Source organism: Lactuca sativa, chromosome 3 (assembly GCF_002870075.4).
Source record: "Lactuca sativa cultivar Salinas chromosome 3, Lsat_Salinas_v11, whole genome shotgun sequence".
Lineage (NCBI taxonomy): Eukaryota > Viridiplantae > Streptophyta > Magnoliopsida > Asterales > Asteraceae > Lactuca > Lactuca sativa.
Genome location: NC_056625.2, coordinates 262,393,717 through 262,413,345, shown reverse-complemented (window position 1 = coordinate 262,413,345; position 19,629 = coordinate 262,393,717).

The following is a 19,629-nucleotide window of genomic DNA, read 5'->3' as shown; positions in this document are numbered from 1 at the left end:
AATTGAAAATTCCGAAATAAATGATTTTGATTATGACTTAATTTTCGGAATTCCTGACAGGGCAATTGATGCGGAAGTTCGTGCTCCTGATAATCAAACATCAGAATCCTCAAAACATACTGATGATTCAACAATAACTACAAAATCAATATCTTGCGAAAGTGTGCCTGAAGTTCGTATGGAGGGAGAGCATACAATCAACAATGTACAGAGAGAGCAAACTTTCGAGGGGGAGAATGAAAATATTAATCATCAAGTTGAGGGGGAGCATTCGTAATTTCAACACGAACATCATTTTGAGGGAGAGCATCAAGATGAACATCATGTTGAGGAGGAGCATGATGCAACAGAGCAAATTAATCTTGATGAAAATGATGAATTTCATGAATTAAATGATAATTTTTCTGTTGCAGGATCTGAAAATGAAGATATGTACGAAGATGCACCATTGGAATTTAATCCTGATTTTCCACCACTTGAGAAAAGGACAAGGAATCATCCTAAAGAACAGGTGACTGGGAATCCACAAGATGGTGTGTTGACAAGAGCTCAAATTCGTGCGAAAAATGAGGTACTGAATGCGAACCAAGAATTGTGTATGTTTAATGTTTTTATTTCGAAAATAGAGCCGAAGACAGTAAAGAATGCTATGGAACACTCAGATTGGGTTGTTACTATGCAATCTGAACTGGCTAAATTTGAAAGAAATAAGGTTTGGAGATTAATTCCTAAACCTTCTAATGTTTCAATTGTCGGATTAAAATGGATTTTTAAAAATAAAACCAACAAAGATGGCAATATTATTCGCAATAAAGCTAGACTAGTTGTTAAAGGCTATTCGCAACAAGAAGGAATAGACTATGAAGAAACATTTGCTCCTGTTGCAAGACTCAAAGCAGTTCGCATATTTTTAGCTTATGCAGTTCACAAAGACTTTGACGTTTTTCAAATGGATGTTAAGTGTGCATTCTTAAATGGAGAACTAGAAGAAACAGTTTATGTTGAACAACCAGCGAGATTTATAAGTGAGGAACATCCTGATCATGTCTACATTCTAGACAAAGTAGTTTATGGGTTTAAACAAGCACCAAGAGCCTGGTATGCAACACTTACAAATTTTTTGAAACAATCTAAATTTAAACAAGGATCAGTTGACCCCACATTGTTTCGCATGAAAGTTGGGAATCATCTCATGCTTGTTCAAATTTATGTTGATGATATTATTTTTGGCTCAACTGACCCAGCATTGTCAATTGAATTTGAAAATCTAATGAAGAGTCAATTTGAAATGAGTATGATGGGAAAATTAATAATTTCTTGGTTTAAATATAAGACAGAACAGGAATGGAATTTTAATCAATCAAGAAAAATACACAAAGAACCTGCTTGAAAAGTTTGGAATGATAAACAACACGAAGTTGAGAGTACCTATGGCAGTCGGAACAAGACTAACTCCTTCATTAGATACCCCTGTTGTTGATTTAACGCTTTATCGAAGCATTATAGGGTCTTTGTTGTACTTAACTGCAAGCAGACCTGTTATTATATTGTCGGTATGTAATTGTGCTAGGTATCAAGCTAATCCCATAGAACCTCATTTAGCTACATTGAAAAATATTTCTCGCTATCTTAAGGGGACAATTTCGTTAGGACTTTGGTATCCTTTAAAATCAGGATTCTTCATTCAAGATTTTTCAGATTCTGATCTAGGAGGATGTACTTTGGATAGAAAAGGTATAAGTGGTGGGTGTCAACTATTGGATGGGAAATTGGTAAGTTGGCAGTCGAAGAAGCAAACTTGTGTTGCTATATCTACTGCTGAGGCTGAATACATTTCAGCTGCTGCTTGCACATCTCAAATCATTTGGATTCAGAGTCAACTTCATGATTATGCAATAAATATGAAAAATATTCCCTTGTATTGTGATTCTCAAAGTTCAATTCTCATTTTCCATAATCCATTACAACACTCAAATACAAAACACATAGCTCTTCGATATCATTTTATCAAAGATCATGTGAAAGATGGGAATATTGAAATACATTTTGTTAAAACCACTGAACAACTTGCCGATATTTTTACTAAACCTCTTAATGAAAAATCATTTGTAAGAATTTTAGCAGGTTTGGGGATGATCGATGTGAATTCAGTTTCAAAATCAATAACTCAAGAATGAAAGGTCCATTCAGCAACTCTGAGTCAAAATCATTCAGAAGTTACTGTGCGTTAAGAGGCTTCGGATTCGCACATCTGGTAACTAAGGTTCAGTTTTTTTTTCTTTGCGAAAACTTGAAAATTCAAAAATATTTTCTTTTGTTTTGTTTTTATTTTCGAAAATCCAAAAATCCAAAAAGATTTTATTTTGTTATGTCTTTATTTTCGAAAAATTCAAAAACCACAAAATATTTTTTTCTTTTGACTTTGTTCTTTATGTTTTGTTTGTTTTTAGTTTTAGTAAAGAGCATAATGCGAAGAGGTCATGCTTATATGTTTCTTTGGGAAGTATCATTTCTTTCAACTTTGTACTAGTTAGGATGTCCCTAGAAGCATGCTGCAACATGTTGACCCAAGCCTCATATGACTCTATGTGTGAGAAACAAAAGCCTTAATGAAATTATCTCATGAAAATTTCTTCCCAATTAGGCGTATATTCGCATTAGTCAAAAGAGCTACCTTACTCTTCTCATATGAGTAAAGAGTTTTCTGTTTGGTCCACAAATAACAGAGGTACATTCGATCTTATAACCAATCTTTTTCATCACAAAATTCTCAACACAAATCACACACAAAGACGTATGTCCGAGAGGTCTCTGATCAAACCCATCGAGACTTAGATATACAAAAATTATGTGTTTATGGTCTGACATCATGAGTCTGTGATGAAGGTGAAACCCAAACATCTTCCAACATAAGGAATTGACGGAGAACATTGTTCTAGATATTGACGAAACTTTTGTTTCAGTACCAAAGTTTGAAATTCCAAATCATATTCAATTTGCATGCTTGGTCTTGATCAAACATTCGAAACCCACGATGTTTGTTACCCAACAAGATCCAGTACATCAATTTTTTTTATGAATATGATTTTCGTGCGAGTTTCATTCGAATGTCCTGGTCATGATAAACATTTTCAAAGCTGACTTGTCACTGACTACACTGGTCATACAAGTAATTTCTGTTACAATTTATCACCTTATGTTTAGGTTGACATGTAACAAACTTTTAAACCAACCCAAGAATCAGTTTTAAAAGAAGCCCTTTGATACTTATCAAAAAATATTCGATTGTAATTGACGGGAACATACACAAGCTGTTGATCATCTCTCTTGATGATTAACGAAGCCACCTTGCCCGGGGTTTAACTGCCTTTGTGTCAAATTACATTTTTGACATCACAGAATTCCAAAAAAAAAATTAACTTGCTTCTTATCTTATTTCTTTGATTCACATGCATTCACGAAATCCTTGAGGTTCTGAGTAATACCAACTCAGGCTGATGATTTCAAACATCTGCCATATGACTTCGCTTTTCATCCCAAAAGTAAAAGAGCCTTGCCTCCATGCGAAGGGTTCTAATGGTTACAATTAAATAAAGGGGATATTGACAGGCTGTGTATCCGTGACGTATGGAATTCTGGCCGATTTTCTAGGTGAAGTGACAGCTTCTTTTTGACGCATGGCTAACTATTCGCAGTAATGGTCTGATTTTCAAGGTACCACATCGGCTCTCATTAAATGCATCCCCCTTCAAATTCAAATCTATCAGGGTTACTTATAAAAGGGGGTCCAAGAGTGTTTTATACGGTCATCACTACCAAATCAGTTTCTGAGGAGGTACCTACTTCGGATATGGTTGCCAATGTATCTGATACGGGGGCACCTATCACAAGTGTCGACACTACCAGGCCAAACATTTTATCTGCATCATTACCCATCTCATCTGTGAACTTATCTACTTCATTACCACCATTCCTTTTTCCAAACACTAATATCACCACTTCCTCAATATTTGATCATCCTTTACAACATCCATTCACCACATTATTTCCATCACAATCACCTTAAACACCAAAACCTTCGCAAGCTATGTCTGATGAAGAAAATGAAGGAGGCGGTTTTGGAGGAATGTTTGAAGCCATACATTTTGATTCAGAGGAGGAGGAAATACCTGATCATATGCTTATGTCAGGTAAGCAATTTAAAATCCTGAGTCGAAAGTTGAATGCCATTATTCAGTCACATGCTGATTCTGGTACAAAGTCATCTATATCGGGATTGGAGGTTGAATCTATGATCAAAGCTGTAGAGAAACGTATTCTTGCTAAAGTTGATGATTCTGATAAGAATAATAAGCGTCGCATTCAAGCTCAAGGAAAATCTTTTGATGGTGTTGTGAACGAATTGAAAAATGTTACAAAAGACCGACATGTTCTTTTTGTACAGGATGTGAAAAAGGTTCGAGAAGATGTTAATTTTAATGTTGAAGAGTTAAAGAATGAGATTGCGAAAGAGCTTAAAGATCTTAATTCTCAAAATTTGGAGGTGAAAAAGATGGTTGATGTGGTTGCTACAGCTCTTAACAAAATTGTCACTAATTATCAACCAACTGCTCCAATTATCGAAGCCAAACATAAGGAAAATAAGGAGCAGTTTGATAAACTAATCCAGTTGGTGACTATATTAAAAACCTTTGTTTCGTAATTTTCTCATCAATCAATTTTAACTCCCGAATTCTTAACTCTCAAAGTCAACACTCTGGAACAAGCTATTCAGAAGGCATTGGCTCCCATCACCAGCTTTACTTCCATATTGCCGAAAAATGCCCCACCTGCTTTCACAGGGGTGCAAGGGGGAGAAAGAAAAGGAAGTAAAGAAGAAGATGCGAAAACAGTAGGAAAGCTTAATTCTACCCAACTCAAAACATCTTTTCCAGTGCTCACAAAGCCAATTTCTTGAACAGTAATTACAACAAAACCAATTACCAAAGGAATTACAATTGGTTCAAAAGAAAAAGGAAGCTCAAGTACGAAACCACAAACTGAGGATATTGGAAAAGGAAAAGAGGTGGTCTATGAAAAATCAAAAGAAGAAAAGAAAGCAGAGGTGGAAGCTGAAATGGAAAGATTAAGGTAAGTACAAAGTATTATGAGGCAAAGAGCAAATGATCCACCAACAATGAACAAGGGTGATCCTGCAAATTTATATTCATATGAGACCATTGAATCCAAAGTGTTGGGGAGTGAAATGTTTGAGTTCGAGAAAAAGCCGAGAAAGAGCTATGTTGTTGCGAATTTGGAAAAATGCCAACTGGATTTTTCGATAAATGAAATGATGTTCATTACTGCTCAGTATAAAATCAGTGAAAAGTTTGAAAATATTGATGATTACACACACATGAAAATCAGATTTCATGTTGTACTGGCAAAGAATCAAGATGAGGTTTGGGCTCTAATGAAGATTAAAAAGGTTTTAACAATCAAGAAGGATGTGATGTTTGAGAACATGTTTCAAAATTTTCGATATTTTGTTATTCGAGCGGATGACAAGCATCATGATTTTACCATAGCTAATTTTCCCTTGATGAATCTTTATGATCTCATTCAAGTGGCCCTGATTCTGAAAAACATGCAAGACAACAAGCTTAAAGGATATGTCACTGATGTGTTCAGACTTGGTTTCACACATATCAAGATATTCATAGATAACTACTATGATTGCTTGGCGTTAACTGATGAAGAATTCGCGTCAGGTCTAGGAAGAAAAGTGACTGTTCCCTGGGAGTCTACCTTGACCCAATCAGCATTGACGAAGTATTCAGGTGGAGAGATATGCCTCAAACCTTTTGGCTTGGTTTTTCGCAGGAAAAGATACGAAGGGGAAGCCTAAGAAGTTTTTGTTTAAAGTCTCAGAGATAGAAAGATACACCACTTCGCAATATACGAATTTCATTGTTCATATGAATAATTGCAAGAAGAACAATGAAGGAGACAAGAAGGAACTTAAAAAGATTATCACTTGGTATGCTGAAATTCGAAGAACATTACACTCAGCTGTTCAGAATCTCACAAATTGAATAGGTTCGACTGTTTACAAAGGGGGAGAATGTAGAGACTAGATGTTGTAAAAGTCGAAGTGTTTTTTTGCTTAGTTTCACATATTAGTTATTTTACTAAATCTTCTTTTGTGCGAATCGTATGGTTCTGGACTTAGTATATTTTTTGTACACTCAGGTTGCCTATAAATAGGGACTGAGGTTAGAAGTAGAGATTAGATACATGAGTGATTCATTAATCATTCATAATTTCTCTCTGCTTAAGTCTGTAATCAGTTCTTCATCAATATAAGATCTAATTAATATTTACTTTCTGTGTTCTTACTTTTCATTCATACAATCATGTTTGCTTTCTAAATCTCGATTAAAATTCTCTTCACTCTTGTGTTTCACTTTGCATGTTTTTACATCCCGAATAACTAGGTTATTCAAACTCTCCACAGCCAATCATACTTTGGAAGTAGGTACTAAGGCAAGAGTGTCATGAATGGGTCTGTAGTTTGTCTAGGTGGCTTGGACATTGCTGCATTATTCATGAGTTCTACTGGAATAATAAGATTCGAGTATTGGATTAAACCCACGCTCATTTGACTCACTTCATGGATGTTATTTCGCGTGATCATGAGATGATAATATCTTATATTCTTCAAACCTAGAGATAAGATTTGTTTACAATGAGTTGGTTATACATTGATTGCACGAAAACGCATCAGTAACTTGATGTTATAAAATGTGCCTTTGTGTATCATTCAATAAGTAGTTAGTACAAGCATATGGGTCAAAGTTTATCCATTCCTGTTACCCTTGGAGGGATAAAAGTGATATCTATGGGCCCCTAGATGATTTAGCGATGACAAACGTAGGTGCTCGGCCGGGCCTAGACTGATTTAATTTGTTCAATTAGTCAGCCGTCAGAAAACGGAAACCTGGAAAAAACAGATGAACAGAGAGAATGATTATAATCCATGTCTCAGTCCATATGATATCTAGAATGGAGGAATATATGATCCCTTATCTAATGGACATGTCATTGACGAGGTCAGAGTTCGACAATGGCTTTTATGAGCTACGCTGCTAGTCGGGATCTTGGAGTCATATTTGAAATAATAGTTTTAAACGTAAATAAGTGGGAGATTTTTGGATTAGATGTCTAAGCACATAACTATTATTGGTATGTACTCGACCCGAGAATAGCATGGTCCATTTGGGTTGCATAACACCTAGGACAATTTGTTAGGATGGACTCTTGAGAAAAGATTATATATGATTTATTAATATATTATAACTTCTAATATATTAATATGAAATTATATGTTTTAGTTAGTATTGATCAAGAATTAATTCGGAATTAATTTAGTGATAAAAAAGACAAATTAAATCTATGGGGACTAATTGTAGTAATTAGTTGTATTGGGCCATGTGAACCATGGATCATAACACGAATATGTTTTGAACTAATACTCCAGATTTATGTTAAGAATTATGTTATGGTTTGACAATCATGGTTTAAGTAATGTTATTTATATGAAATTTTTAGACTATATTTCTAGGATGTTACAAGTTGGTATCAGAGCCTTGGTTTGAGGGATTTGGATACACTTCGGGTGTGTCTGAACTCAAACTAAGGAAACGGTAAAAAGGTTTTCAAAAGAAAAACATTTTCGAAAAGAATTTTGAGAAAAGAAAAGAGTTTTAGAAAAAGAGAAAAGAAATTTTTTTAGAAAGAAAAGAACTTTGAAAAGAGAAAAAGGGTGTGGTGCATGCAATCAGCCAAGCTCAAGTAAGTACTTCCAAATTACCCATACAAGTTATGTTATCAGTTTCAGTTTCAGATTAGTTCAGTTTCAGTTTCAGTAGAACAGCATGCTAGTATAGGACTAAGGATCTAGGAGGATGCCTTATGTGCCTGCTTTATGTGTTACAGCTTGATGAGAATTGCATGCTAGTATTGAGTAGACAGTAGTTGGATAGCATGTGTAGGTTATGCCTGATAGTATAAGCATAACATTGTATGCTAGTAGAGTTTCTTTTTATGTGAATAGTTTTTCATGAGTATGTTTCCTTCATCCGAATGTTGCTTGCTTTGTGATTTGTGGGACACTGAGTGATGGGATTTATCCATTAGGTGAATACATCATGTCACATGTGGTCACAGTTGAATAATCTCAGAGTGTCGGATTTGACCCTATTGCGCAGCTCTGGTATGAGTCTAACCGTTGTAGCGACGAGTCTTTTACTCGAAGGATTATCCGAGCCTCATTGAATGTGATGGTATTCAGGTGGTGGCTAATTGGCATTACAAGGAAGCCTTCAGCAGCTAAGGACTGGTTTGGATGGAGTCGGAGGTTCCCTAGGGCAAGCCTAAGAAGGTAGTAGCAGAGATCAGTCGCAGGAGAGTGACTTGGTGGAGTTGAGGTAACTCTTGAGGAAAGTACGGATAGATGTGGAAGGTAGTATGGGACCGTACTACTGAAAGCAGAGGATTCGTACTCGAATCAAGGGGGGCTAAGACAAGATTAGGGAACTTGTAGAGTGTGTGAGAGATCCCACAGTAGCGGTGTGTATATTCATCAGGAAGTGTTATACTTTTAGCATGGTGACATTGCGCGAGTTACCAGTTAGCAGTTCGGGTACCAGAGAGGGATCTGGCTCGGGCTCTGGAGCCAGGAAGCTTGATGATCAGATGAGGGGTTTCATTTCCGCAGAGATATTGTGCAACATCATTGATTAGACTCCTGTGCTTTTCGGTTCAGTTAGAGAGGCCATCGTGGAGCTTATGGATAGTCATCTTGAGGCATTTAGTGCCGGGATAGTTTCAGGACAGATTGGGGCTCGTTTAGAGCCAGATTCTTATGAAGTTTAGGGATCTATCAGGGAGGGAGGTTCCATTTCTAGCTTTTTCCATCAGGGAACAGGAGTGAGTGGGGCACCCTGTCTCCAAGAGAGACCTCTGCATGAATGGATAATTGAGGAGGTTTTGCTAGCTATTCGCGAGAAGCTGGCCAGCATGGTCATGAGGATCACTGATAGGTTGACTGTGAAGCTTCAGGATCAGGCAGCAGTTGTTCAGATAATGGATAGGGTCGACGAGGTAATGTAGGAGCGAGAAACGGGCAGGGAGTCGGAAAGGAAGAGGAAAACGGATGAGACACAGGTAGGCACAGGTTCGGGCAAGAGGCCCAAGGGGTCGGATTTGAGATCGAGGGACTATCAGAGCCGCAGTCGATGCGGGAAGTATGGTAGGACACATAAGGGTGGGTGCAGGCGTAGAAGTGGTGGTGATGCGGGATGTTTCAGATACAGCCAAATTGGCCATTTTAGCAGAGATTGTACTATTACCATTGCCCAGGAACTTGATCCGATATGTTTCCGTTGTAGTCAGAGGGGCCACAAGAAGACCCGTTGTCTGATTTTGTATACAGCAGGGCAGGTGCCAGCTCCTTCCCCTGGGACTTCGAAAGCCACCAGCAGACATCAGGGTCGGGAAAGGGCACCCACGGCTCGGAGCAGAGTATTCCGGTCGATTTCAACAAGGATTCGGGTAGCGCTGGATGTTGGGGGTACGTATCTTTTACCTTCATATCAATTATGATGCATGATATTATTGTTATATTGCTGTAGCGATATTAATAAGCATATGTGTTGGGATATTATATTACTTGGTTGTGACTAAGTTTTATGCCATCTGCATACTTTGGAATTAAAATGGTAAATGGAGGTCATCCCCTTTAGATCAGGCTACTTCAGATGCGGTGACTATAGCATGTATGTGTAAGATTTTGTAGTGCCTCACTACTTTCGGAAGGTGCCATTCGGGTATTGATCAGTTATATCCTCAGTAGTGACGATTTAAAGCTTCTAGTGAAGCAGCTAGTGGATAGTAGGGAAGTGAGTTGGGGATGTTTACCCTGAACGCAAGTTCTCGGGATGCAGTCACTAAAGAAAATTCAGTATAGGATTGAAGAATGCTCTGTTAGTTATCAGGAATGGGTCGGATCTGGTAACGGTTAGTTGGAGCGCCAATATAGGTAAAAGAGGTCGGGCAGAGGATCGCCCCTTTTCATGGAAGGAAGGTTGGGAAATCATTTCGACCTGTGAGCAGTAAGGAGTTAGTCAGAACCAAGTGAGGGAGAACCCTCCGACTATACAAGGGTAAGAGTATGCAGATCCAGAATGAGTACGCGACCTCCAAGAAGAAAAGATAGTAGCACAGTGATTGATGAATTGAGGAGTTCAGGGTTGGGAGTTTGAGGAACTTCCCAACAAGTTAATTCATGTGATCAAGATGGTTAGTAGCTGGTTGGGAATTCAAGTTGGAGGGCTGCCTGTAGGATTCTAGTGAGCCGGAATGAAGGTTTTGAGAATGGTTAGCAAGAGATACTTTCGTGTTAGTAGTCAGTGGCAGAGACAACATGCAGAGCATGGTAGAACGGCGGGAGAGCCGCAGCATTTTCCAGCAGCAGCCAGTTAGTATGGAAAGTGTTGTAAGTCTGCGGGGGTATCCGTAGCATTCACTAGCAGTCAGATATTAGTAGAGTGTTGTAAGTCTGCAGGGGTAGCCGTAGCATTCACTAGCAGTCAGATAGTAGCAGAGTGTTGCAAGTCTGTGGGGGTAGCCGTAGCATTCACTAGCAGTTATATATTAGCAGAGTGTTATAAGTCTGTGGGGTAGCCGTAGCATTCACTAGCAGTCAGATAGTAGTAGAGTGTTGTATGTCTGCGGGGTTAGCCGTAGCATTCACTAGCAGCCAGATAGTATTAAAGAGTGTAGGTCTACAAGTTTAGTTGTAGCATTTATCAGGTGGTAGGCAGCATGAGCGCATTGATTGGATGTGGGGGAAATAGTAGTACCCACTATTTCGGGTGCAGCAGTGAGGATATGGGAATCCACAGGTTCGATTTTGGATTTCCCAAATGGTTTTGTTATTGTAAAGTTGGCGATTCGACAGTTGGATTGTCACCACAGTTATGAGATCAGGGAAGTAGAGGACCGCGTGGATTCGTGTATGTTAAGGGCTACCGTTAGTCTGGAAGTCATCATTTTTAGTCTTGGATTTGATGATGTCAGGATGTGACGTTTGGACCTGATCGGTGGATCGTGAGGTTGTTAGAGCCACAGTGATAGGATAACTAGTGGAAACTAGTTCCAAAGAAAGATTTCATTCAAAAGTCATGGGAGCGATTAAGTGACGAGTCCATGGACTCCACAGTTGAGTTGGTACTCGGTGTTGCAGATAACTGATAGATGATTGGAGACCAGGAAGGTCTTGAGATATTTTGGGAAGCAGCCATATAGTAGTTCAGTGTTTCAGTCAGTTCAGTGTTTCAGGCAGTTCAGTGTTGCAGGCAGTTCAGTGTTTCAGATAGTTTTAATGTTATGGGCAGTATTAGTATTTGTGTTGGAATGCAAGTGCTGACGGTATAGTTGGTTGATTTGGAAATGGCGAGTCCCTCTCAGCAGGATCAGTTCAGTCTTCTGCCAAGTATAAGTGATCTGCAAGGATAATTAGGCAGGTAGCCTTTCTTTCAGGATGGAAGGCTCGAGTTATTGGAAGTTGAGTAGTCAGATGGGAGATAAGCATGCTGGTTCCAGCAGCATCGATTTAGTATGAGTGGCAGAGTGGATAGAACAGTTATAGACAGGAAAAGTATCTTCAAAAGTTGATAGAAGCGACTAGGAGATTGCGATGGGGTGTAGTGACTGGTGGGAGTCCGGTAACCCAAATATCGACAGATTAGTTGGGCCAGGGTGGTCTCAATTCATTCAATAGGCGGATGAGGGGCAACAGAATTTTCAGTCAGAGGTAGTAATGATAAGGGGAGTATGGTAAGAGGTAGCAAGTCGTCAGAGGGTGCTACGCGTCTCACGGAAGGGTCGGATAATCTCAGAGGGAAGAGTTTGACCTTGTTGCGCAACTCTCGTGTGAGTCTTCACCGTTGCAGGGATAAATCTTTCACTCGAAGGATTATCTGACCCATTCGTTGGGACAGGTGCTCAACACTAAGTTATGGAAATAAGAAGAATTCAATATGTACCAGTAGTAGTGACCAGCCTTGAGAGTGGCTAGGGTGATGGACAAAAGGGTTAGAGTCACTAGGTAGGGTGTTGGAGGCGGATTGTAGGTCAGTTGACCATAGTGAACTTCGAGGACAAAGTTTAGTTTAAGTGGTGGAGAGTTGTAACACCCAAAATCATAAAGCTCAAGGAAAGAAAGGAAGACCATAAGTTAAAGAGGGTCGACTCGTCGAGTCCAGGGAGGAACTCGGCGAGTCGGAGCGGGATCCGGGTGTAAAGTAAGTGCCCGACTCGGCGAGTCGGAAAGTGGACTCGACGAGTCTGTTCTGGGTTGGGAAACCCTAATTCCGGGACTTGGTACCCTATTTAAGCACCTTATTCACTTCCCTAGGGCTCATTTGCGGCCCCAATAGTCCAGTACCCCAAAACCCTAGCCACCATAACCGTTTTTGGAGCAAGATCTACCCTTGGTGAGGTAATTTGAAGCTTGGAAGAGAAGAGATTCATATTGGTGAAAGAGGAGGCCTTGGATCTAGAGTTGGTGGAACCTTTTTGAGCATTTGGAGGTAATGAATCATTATCCTTGGCTTTCTCCTTTCTAGATGTAACAGCCCAAAATCTCAAGTATTGCTAAGTTGCATTTTGGGGGTGTTTTAAAGGGGAGACTCGGCGAGTTGGAGCCAGACTCGCCGAGTAGGGTCGCAGACTTGGTCGCGGGTTCGCGACTGGACTCGACGAGTCCAGATATAGACTCGGCGAGTCGACGCTGTTCAGCGGAAACCCTAACCGTTCAGTATTGGGTCGTATATAAGGGTTATTATGCCGTCATTTCACGACCTTTGATCGCTGGGAAGAACCCTAGGTGACTGGGGCGGCTAGAGCAAGCTTGAAGGCCATTGGTGACCTTGAAGGAATTGTTGTGCAAGGAGGAGAAGGGTTCTAGCTAAAGGAACTGCAGGGAGTTCGAGTTCTGAAGTTTGGGGACATGGAAGGTACATCATTCAGGTAATAATTCGGGTTACATTCTCCTGTGATTGATGTGTATATAGATTTAGGGTTTATGGAACCCATTTGGAGTCTAGATGGATTGTTGTGTTGTTATTCAACGTTTATAACCTTGTATTAGGACCCTTAGAGGTCCAGAAGGTCCCATGTTTGTATATTCGAGAATATATGTATCTCAAGAAGCAGTTCGATCGACTGCATGGCGTAGACTCGCCAAGTCGGATGATCAGACTCGGCGAGTAGCTTGAAGATTCACTGGGACTCGCCGAGTTTGTTCTTCAAACTCGACGAGTAGAGTCGGGGTGGCCCCGCGATTCTTCCACGAGGACCTCGTCGAGTCAAGAGGGATACTCGACGAGTAGAAAGGGATCATTCAGGAATTGGTGAGGACGACTAGACTCGCCGAGTCGCCAGGGTACTCGCCGAGTCCAGTCGAGATGGCCGTTGACCAGAGTTGACCTGTGTGTAACGTCTTAGGGTCAGTTAACGTGGAAGATAGAAGTATTAATAAGAGATATATGATGATACAGGGAGCTTGTAGCTCGGGGGATCAAGTGCAAGAGATTTCAGGAGTTACTATCTTCCAGTGTCCGTGAGGTGAGTCTTCTCACTATACTGTACCCGGAAGGGTTGACTGTGTGACCGGAAGGTCGAACATGTTATGCGTTATGTATTTACACTGTAAATGGAAGTTAGTAGCTACGTGTGATATGCATGTTTATATGGGCCGGAAGGCAAAGTGTTATGTGACAGAAAGGTCAGGTATGATATGTGATGTATGTGCTTTATGTGTTAGAGTAAATGTATTATGTGTTATATATGTGTATGGGCCGGAAGGCAATTATTTTATGGGCCGGAAGGCAAATATCTTATGGGCCGGAAGGCGATTATCTCATGGGCCGGAAGGCGTTGTGCAGTGGACCGGAAGGTCAGGGCCTGGAAAGGCGTATTTGTGTAAGGTGTATATTGGGGAACTCACTAAGCTTCGTGCTTACAGTATTTATGTCATGTTGTTTCAGGTTCTTTCAGTAACGCGGAATGGCATCGGCTCGATTGTACACACCGAGGAAAGAGTTGTATTTTGGAGGATCCTGGTTGTCTATTCAAATGAAAATGGGACTATGTTTTGTAATTCGAATATGAATAAGATTTTAAACAAGTGTTTTAATATTAAATTGATTATTTAAATGAAAAATTTTGCTATGAAAATCACGGTGTTACAATTGGTATCAGAGCCTTGGTTTGAGGGATTTGGACGCGCCTACGGGTGAGTCTGAACTCAAACTGAGGAATTAAGAAAAAGGTTTTCAAATAAATAGTTTTCTAAAAGTGAATAAGAGTTCAAAGAGAAAGCAAGAAAGAGCAGTGTGTACAATCAGCCAGAGCCAACCGGTGATTTCCCAAAATACCCCTACTTTTGTATTATGCAATGTCTATTATGCACTTTATGAGATATTATTGCATGCTAGAGACAGGCTAGGTATTTCATATCTTAGGACTAGAGTGGCATGATTTGTGATGCCTTAGTCTAGAGTTGCTGTTATATGTGCGTTATGCTTTTGTGTGTATGTGATGAGTGAGGGTACCTAGTTAGAACGCACAAGGGGTAAAGCTACAGGGTACAGAGGTACTTCCGAGGATGAGCCGAGAAGGTGGAACTACCACAGATGGGGAGTCCTATGTATGCTTCAATGCTCGAATGCTGCTTGCTTTGTGCTTTGTGGAGTTATCGATGATGGGAGTCAGCTACTAAGTGAGTATGACGATACTCAGGAGGTAGATGGCTGGCATCATTAGGAACTCTTCAGCAGCTGATAGCAAAGAAGTGGGAGGACAGCGGAAGGGACTAGGGAGTAAACCTAGCCAGATGAGTGCGCTGGTAGAGTAGAGGATTTCGCTGGAAAGCGAGCACGCGCGATGAGATGGGTGAAAGAGCAGGTTTATCAGCTACTTAGGAACTCTGGGATGGTCCGTGTGGAAAGTATGGGTAGATGTGGCAGGTAGTATGGGCCCGTACTACTGAAAGCAGAGGACCCATACTTGATACAGGGGGCATTCTGGAGGTCTTAAGGAACAGATTGAGGGGTGATGTTATGGTTCGGATACCATACATCGGAGCGGATGCAGAGTGATGTTATGGTTCGGGCACCATACATCGGAACAGATTGAGATAGATGTTGTGGTCCGAGTGCTATACATTGGAGCAGATTGAGGAGTGGTGCTATGGTTCAGGTACCATACACCGAAGCATGATGAGGAGGGATGTCATGGGATGAGTACCATGGTTCGTAGTGGATGATGCTTGTGGCTATCTTGTTATCCAGTTATCGATCGGACGATCACGAGCGAGCGGGATGCGAGGATTCACGAGATCCTGCGTGACGAGGTTGCTGCATTGTTGCGGGCTGAGTCGCCAGAATTGTTTGGGTCGATCAGGACCACTATGATTGAAGTAGTTTGATGAGCGATATGCGGCTCTCGCAGAGACGGCTGCCGCGGCAGTTACAGCGGCTGTAGCAACGGCAAAGAAAGGGGCTAGTCGGGGTTTCCAGTAGCGGGACTTCTATTATGCGAAGCCTCCCACATTCGATGGAGTTCAGGACCCGATTGTTGCTATGAGATGGTTATCAGACATGGAGGGGTGTTTCTCCACGAGTTTATGCCCTGCTGATCAGAGGGTGAGGTGTGCTCAGAACCTATTGAGGCTCGGGGCGAAGGATTGGTGGAGATTGACTACGAGGTCATTTTCCGATGCGCAGAGGGCTGCGGTTTTCATGGGATCAATTCAGAGGGATGTTCAGTACTCGCTATGTTCCGCGGGATGAAAAGGAGAAATTGGTTCGGAAGTTCCTTGAGTTGAAGCAGGGTTTGGAGTCGGTGACTGAGAGCACCGGGATGTTTATTGAGAGGGCGATGTTTTGCCCTGAGTTCGCTTCGGAGCAGGCTCAGATGTCCCGATATCCGAGTATGCTCAAGGGGGGGGGTATCAGACAGTTCGTGTCTGCGCAGAGGCGCGAGACCGTGTTGGTATCGCAGGAGGCCGCCATGTGGCGTGAGTTAGAGGTTGAGTTGCAGTTGCGTGAGATGAGGCAGGCCCCGATGCAGTCGCAGTCGGCGCCGAAACGGTCCATGACCGTAGACGTTAGAATGGGGGATCGGAGCGGTCACACTTGTGGGAAGTGTGAGAGATAGGGCACCGGAGCTTGTTGGTCCAGTGGTGCATGCCGCAAGTGCGGAAAGGAGGGGCACGGTGCACGGGATTGTCGGCAGTCAGTGCCAACTCGGGATTTCAGGATTTGTTATCAGTGTCGGCAGGTTGGACATTTGAGGGTCAACCGTCCACAGTTTCCTGCAGGACCGGTGCAGGCTCTAGCATCGGCCACCTAGAGGAGTTCAGGAGGAGGACAGGATGGAGCAGAGCCCAAGGGCTCAGGGTCGTGCTTATCGGCTTGCGGCAGAGGGAGACGGAGCAGTGCCGGAGGCAGCTGCGGGTATGATGCTCTCTTGATGTCTTGATTAGCTTGCGTTGATTGTGGCGTGTTGTTTGTGCTGGTGTCTGGTGTGGATTTCGATGCGGTATTCGTTGTGTCGCGGGTTTGGCATGGTTATGGATTGGTGTTTCAGGTTTTCGCTTGGCATTCGTTGTTCCCTGATGGTTTGGTATGATTATAGTTTGGTGTTTTGGTGCCGGTAGCCTTGTGCGGTTTTCGATGCGATATTCAACCTTTGGCAAGTTGTGGGTTTGGTTATGGGTTATTGCTTGGGAATTCCGTTGGTCATCGTTCGTGAGGGTTGATAGTGGAGATGCGGCACTGGGTTGAATGTCGGGTAGCATCTGCAGTTGTGGAGTGGATAATTGAAAGATCGGATTCTTTTGAGCGGATTGATCAGGGAGGAGATGTGTTTTGCTGAGGGTTGCTTACGCTTGTGGGAAGCAGTCAGTGGGTAAATGTTCTCTTTGTGCTGGATGGTTCTGAAAGATCGTTAATGACGATCGGTGGCAGTTAGTCAGTGCTTTAGTGGGGGAGAATTGTAAAATTCTCCGGGAGATCGATGAGTATGTAAGGGTGCTTAGCTGTTGGGATTCAGCAGTGTTTGTCAGCGCAAAGTATAGGCCGACGAGAGCGAGTGTTGGGTATGCGGGGCGAGATACAGACCTAGGGCATTTGATTGTGGAGGCCTGAGAGGAGGCCGGGATCAAGCTTGAGTAAGTAATCGGAATTTTGCGATCAGAGTATTGGTACGTTTGAGGTACGTGATGGGTTGTACTGCATTAATCCCACGGGATTATGTTGTGCATGTTTCTAGAGCTGGAACCGGAAGGTTCCCAGAGTTAGAACCTGAGGGTTCGCAGAGTTTGGGTGTACGGACCCACAGAGATATAGCCTCGAGTGGCTAGTATGTGTTATGAGAGTCGGTCCAGTCATACTGGAGACTCTGTTGGTATTGCTGGATTAGTTTGAGATTTGCGGATCGTGTATGTTGCAGTGTGATTGCATTGGAAGGTCTGGCCCCGGGTTATTGAGCTTGTTTAGCGGAGGCAGTGAATTTGATGAGTGGAGAGAGTGCATGGGATTGAGAGCCCCTGCAATGAGAACCAGAGTATGTGAATAGCAGTTACGCAAAAAGGGTGGTGTCGTTTGGGGCGAGCACCGTGGCACCGGTTGGAGTGGCATTATGGTCAAGAGGGTTCCGTGGAAAAGGAGAAGAGGAGGGTATGTAACTCCGAAGGGGGTGCAAGTTCACGAAAGTGAAAGCTGCAGAGCAGAGTTATGGTTAGAGTATTTCGAGTATGGTTTTGAGCATCGTGTTCGCGGCAGTGGAGTAGGAACCCATCCGGTTGGGATGTCTGTTGAGGATCAGAAGGGATGCATGGAGAGAGAAAATTTTAAATTCTCAGTGTGAATCTGATCAGAGTGTAGGGTGGATGTCGTGGTTCACCTGGGAGATGTTCGAGGATATCATCAGTGTATCGGGTCTTTCCACCTGCGGGTGTTGGAACTAGTTCAGTATGTGTATGTAGTGGCAAGGGGAGAACTTGTGAGAGTTGCTCTGAGAGTGAGAATGGATCTCTCAGTCGGTCTGGAATGGACAAAGTGGGCTTTGGATCGGGGATCCGGTGGTTCATGGTTTCCTAACCCTTATTGGTCGAGTGATTGTTGGGATTCAGAGCAGATTCAGCAGATGAGACAGAGGTTGTTGACCGCCCAGAGCCAACAGGAAAGTTATGCGGACAGACGCCGGTCCGAGCTTGAGTTTCAGGTCGATGACTTAGTACTCTTGAAGGCCTCTTTGGAGAGGAGTGATTCGATTCAAGAAGAGGGGCAAGTTGGGGCCCCGGTACATTGGGCCTTTTCATGTGATTGCGGGGGTAGGCCGGGTGGCCTAACGGTTAGAGTTGCCCATGGATTTGAGACAAATCCATGATATTTCTTTTCATGTGTCGCAATTGAGGAAGTATGTAGCCGATGAGTCGGCAGTGTTTCCATTAGAAGACATTCAGGTGGATGCAAGCCTGAATTATGCCGAGAAGCCAGTAGTCATCAGAGAACGGAAGATCGAGGTTCTGAGGAGCAAGGGGATACCTCTGGTGCTAGTTCAGTGGCAGCGCCGGAGGGGATCGGAAATGAGCTGTGGTCTGGAACGTGATAGGTGGGGGCAGCATCCGGAGCTAATTTCAGAGTGAGACTTCGAGGGCGAAGTCTAATTCTAGTGGGGGAGAATTGTAACAGCCCAAAATCTCAAGTATTGCTAAGTTGCATTTTGGGGGTGTTTTAAAGGGGAGACTCGGCGAGTTGGAGCCAGACTCGCCGAGTAGGGTCGCATACTTGGTCGCGGGTTCGCGACTGGACTCGACGAGTCCAGATATAGACTCGGCGAGTCGACGCTGTTCAGCGGAAACCCTAACCGTTCAGTATTGGGTCGTATATAAGGGTTATTATGCCGTCATTTCACGACCTTTGATCGATTGGGAAGAACCCTAGGCGACTAGGGCGGCTAGAGCAAGCTTGAAGGCCATTGGTGACCTTGAAGGAATTGTTGTGCAAGGAGGAGAAGGGTTCTAGCTAAAGGAACTGCAGGGAGTTCGAGTTCTGAAGTTTGGGGACATGGAAGGTACATCATTCAGGTAATAATTCGGGTTACATTCTCCTGTGATTGATGTGTATATAGATTTAGGGTTTATGGAACCCATTTGGAGTCTAGATGGATTGTTGTGTTGTTATTCAACGTTTATAACCTTGTATTAGGACCCTTAGAGGTCCAGAAGGTCCCATGTTTGTATATTCGAGAATATATGTATCTCAGGAAGCAGTTCGATCGACTGCATGGCGTAGACTCGCCGAGTCGGATGATCAGACTCGGCGAGTAGCTTGAAGATTCACTGGGACTCGCCGAGTTTGTTCTTCAGACTCGACGAGTAGAGTCGGGGTGGCCCCGCGATTCTTCCACGAGGACCTCGTCGAGTCAAGAGGGATACTCGACGAGTAGAAAGGGATCATTCAGGAATTGGTGAGGACGACTAGACTCGCCGAGTCGCCAGGGTACTCGCCGAGT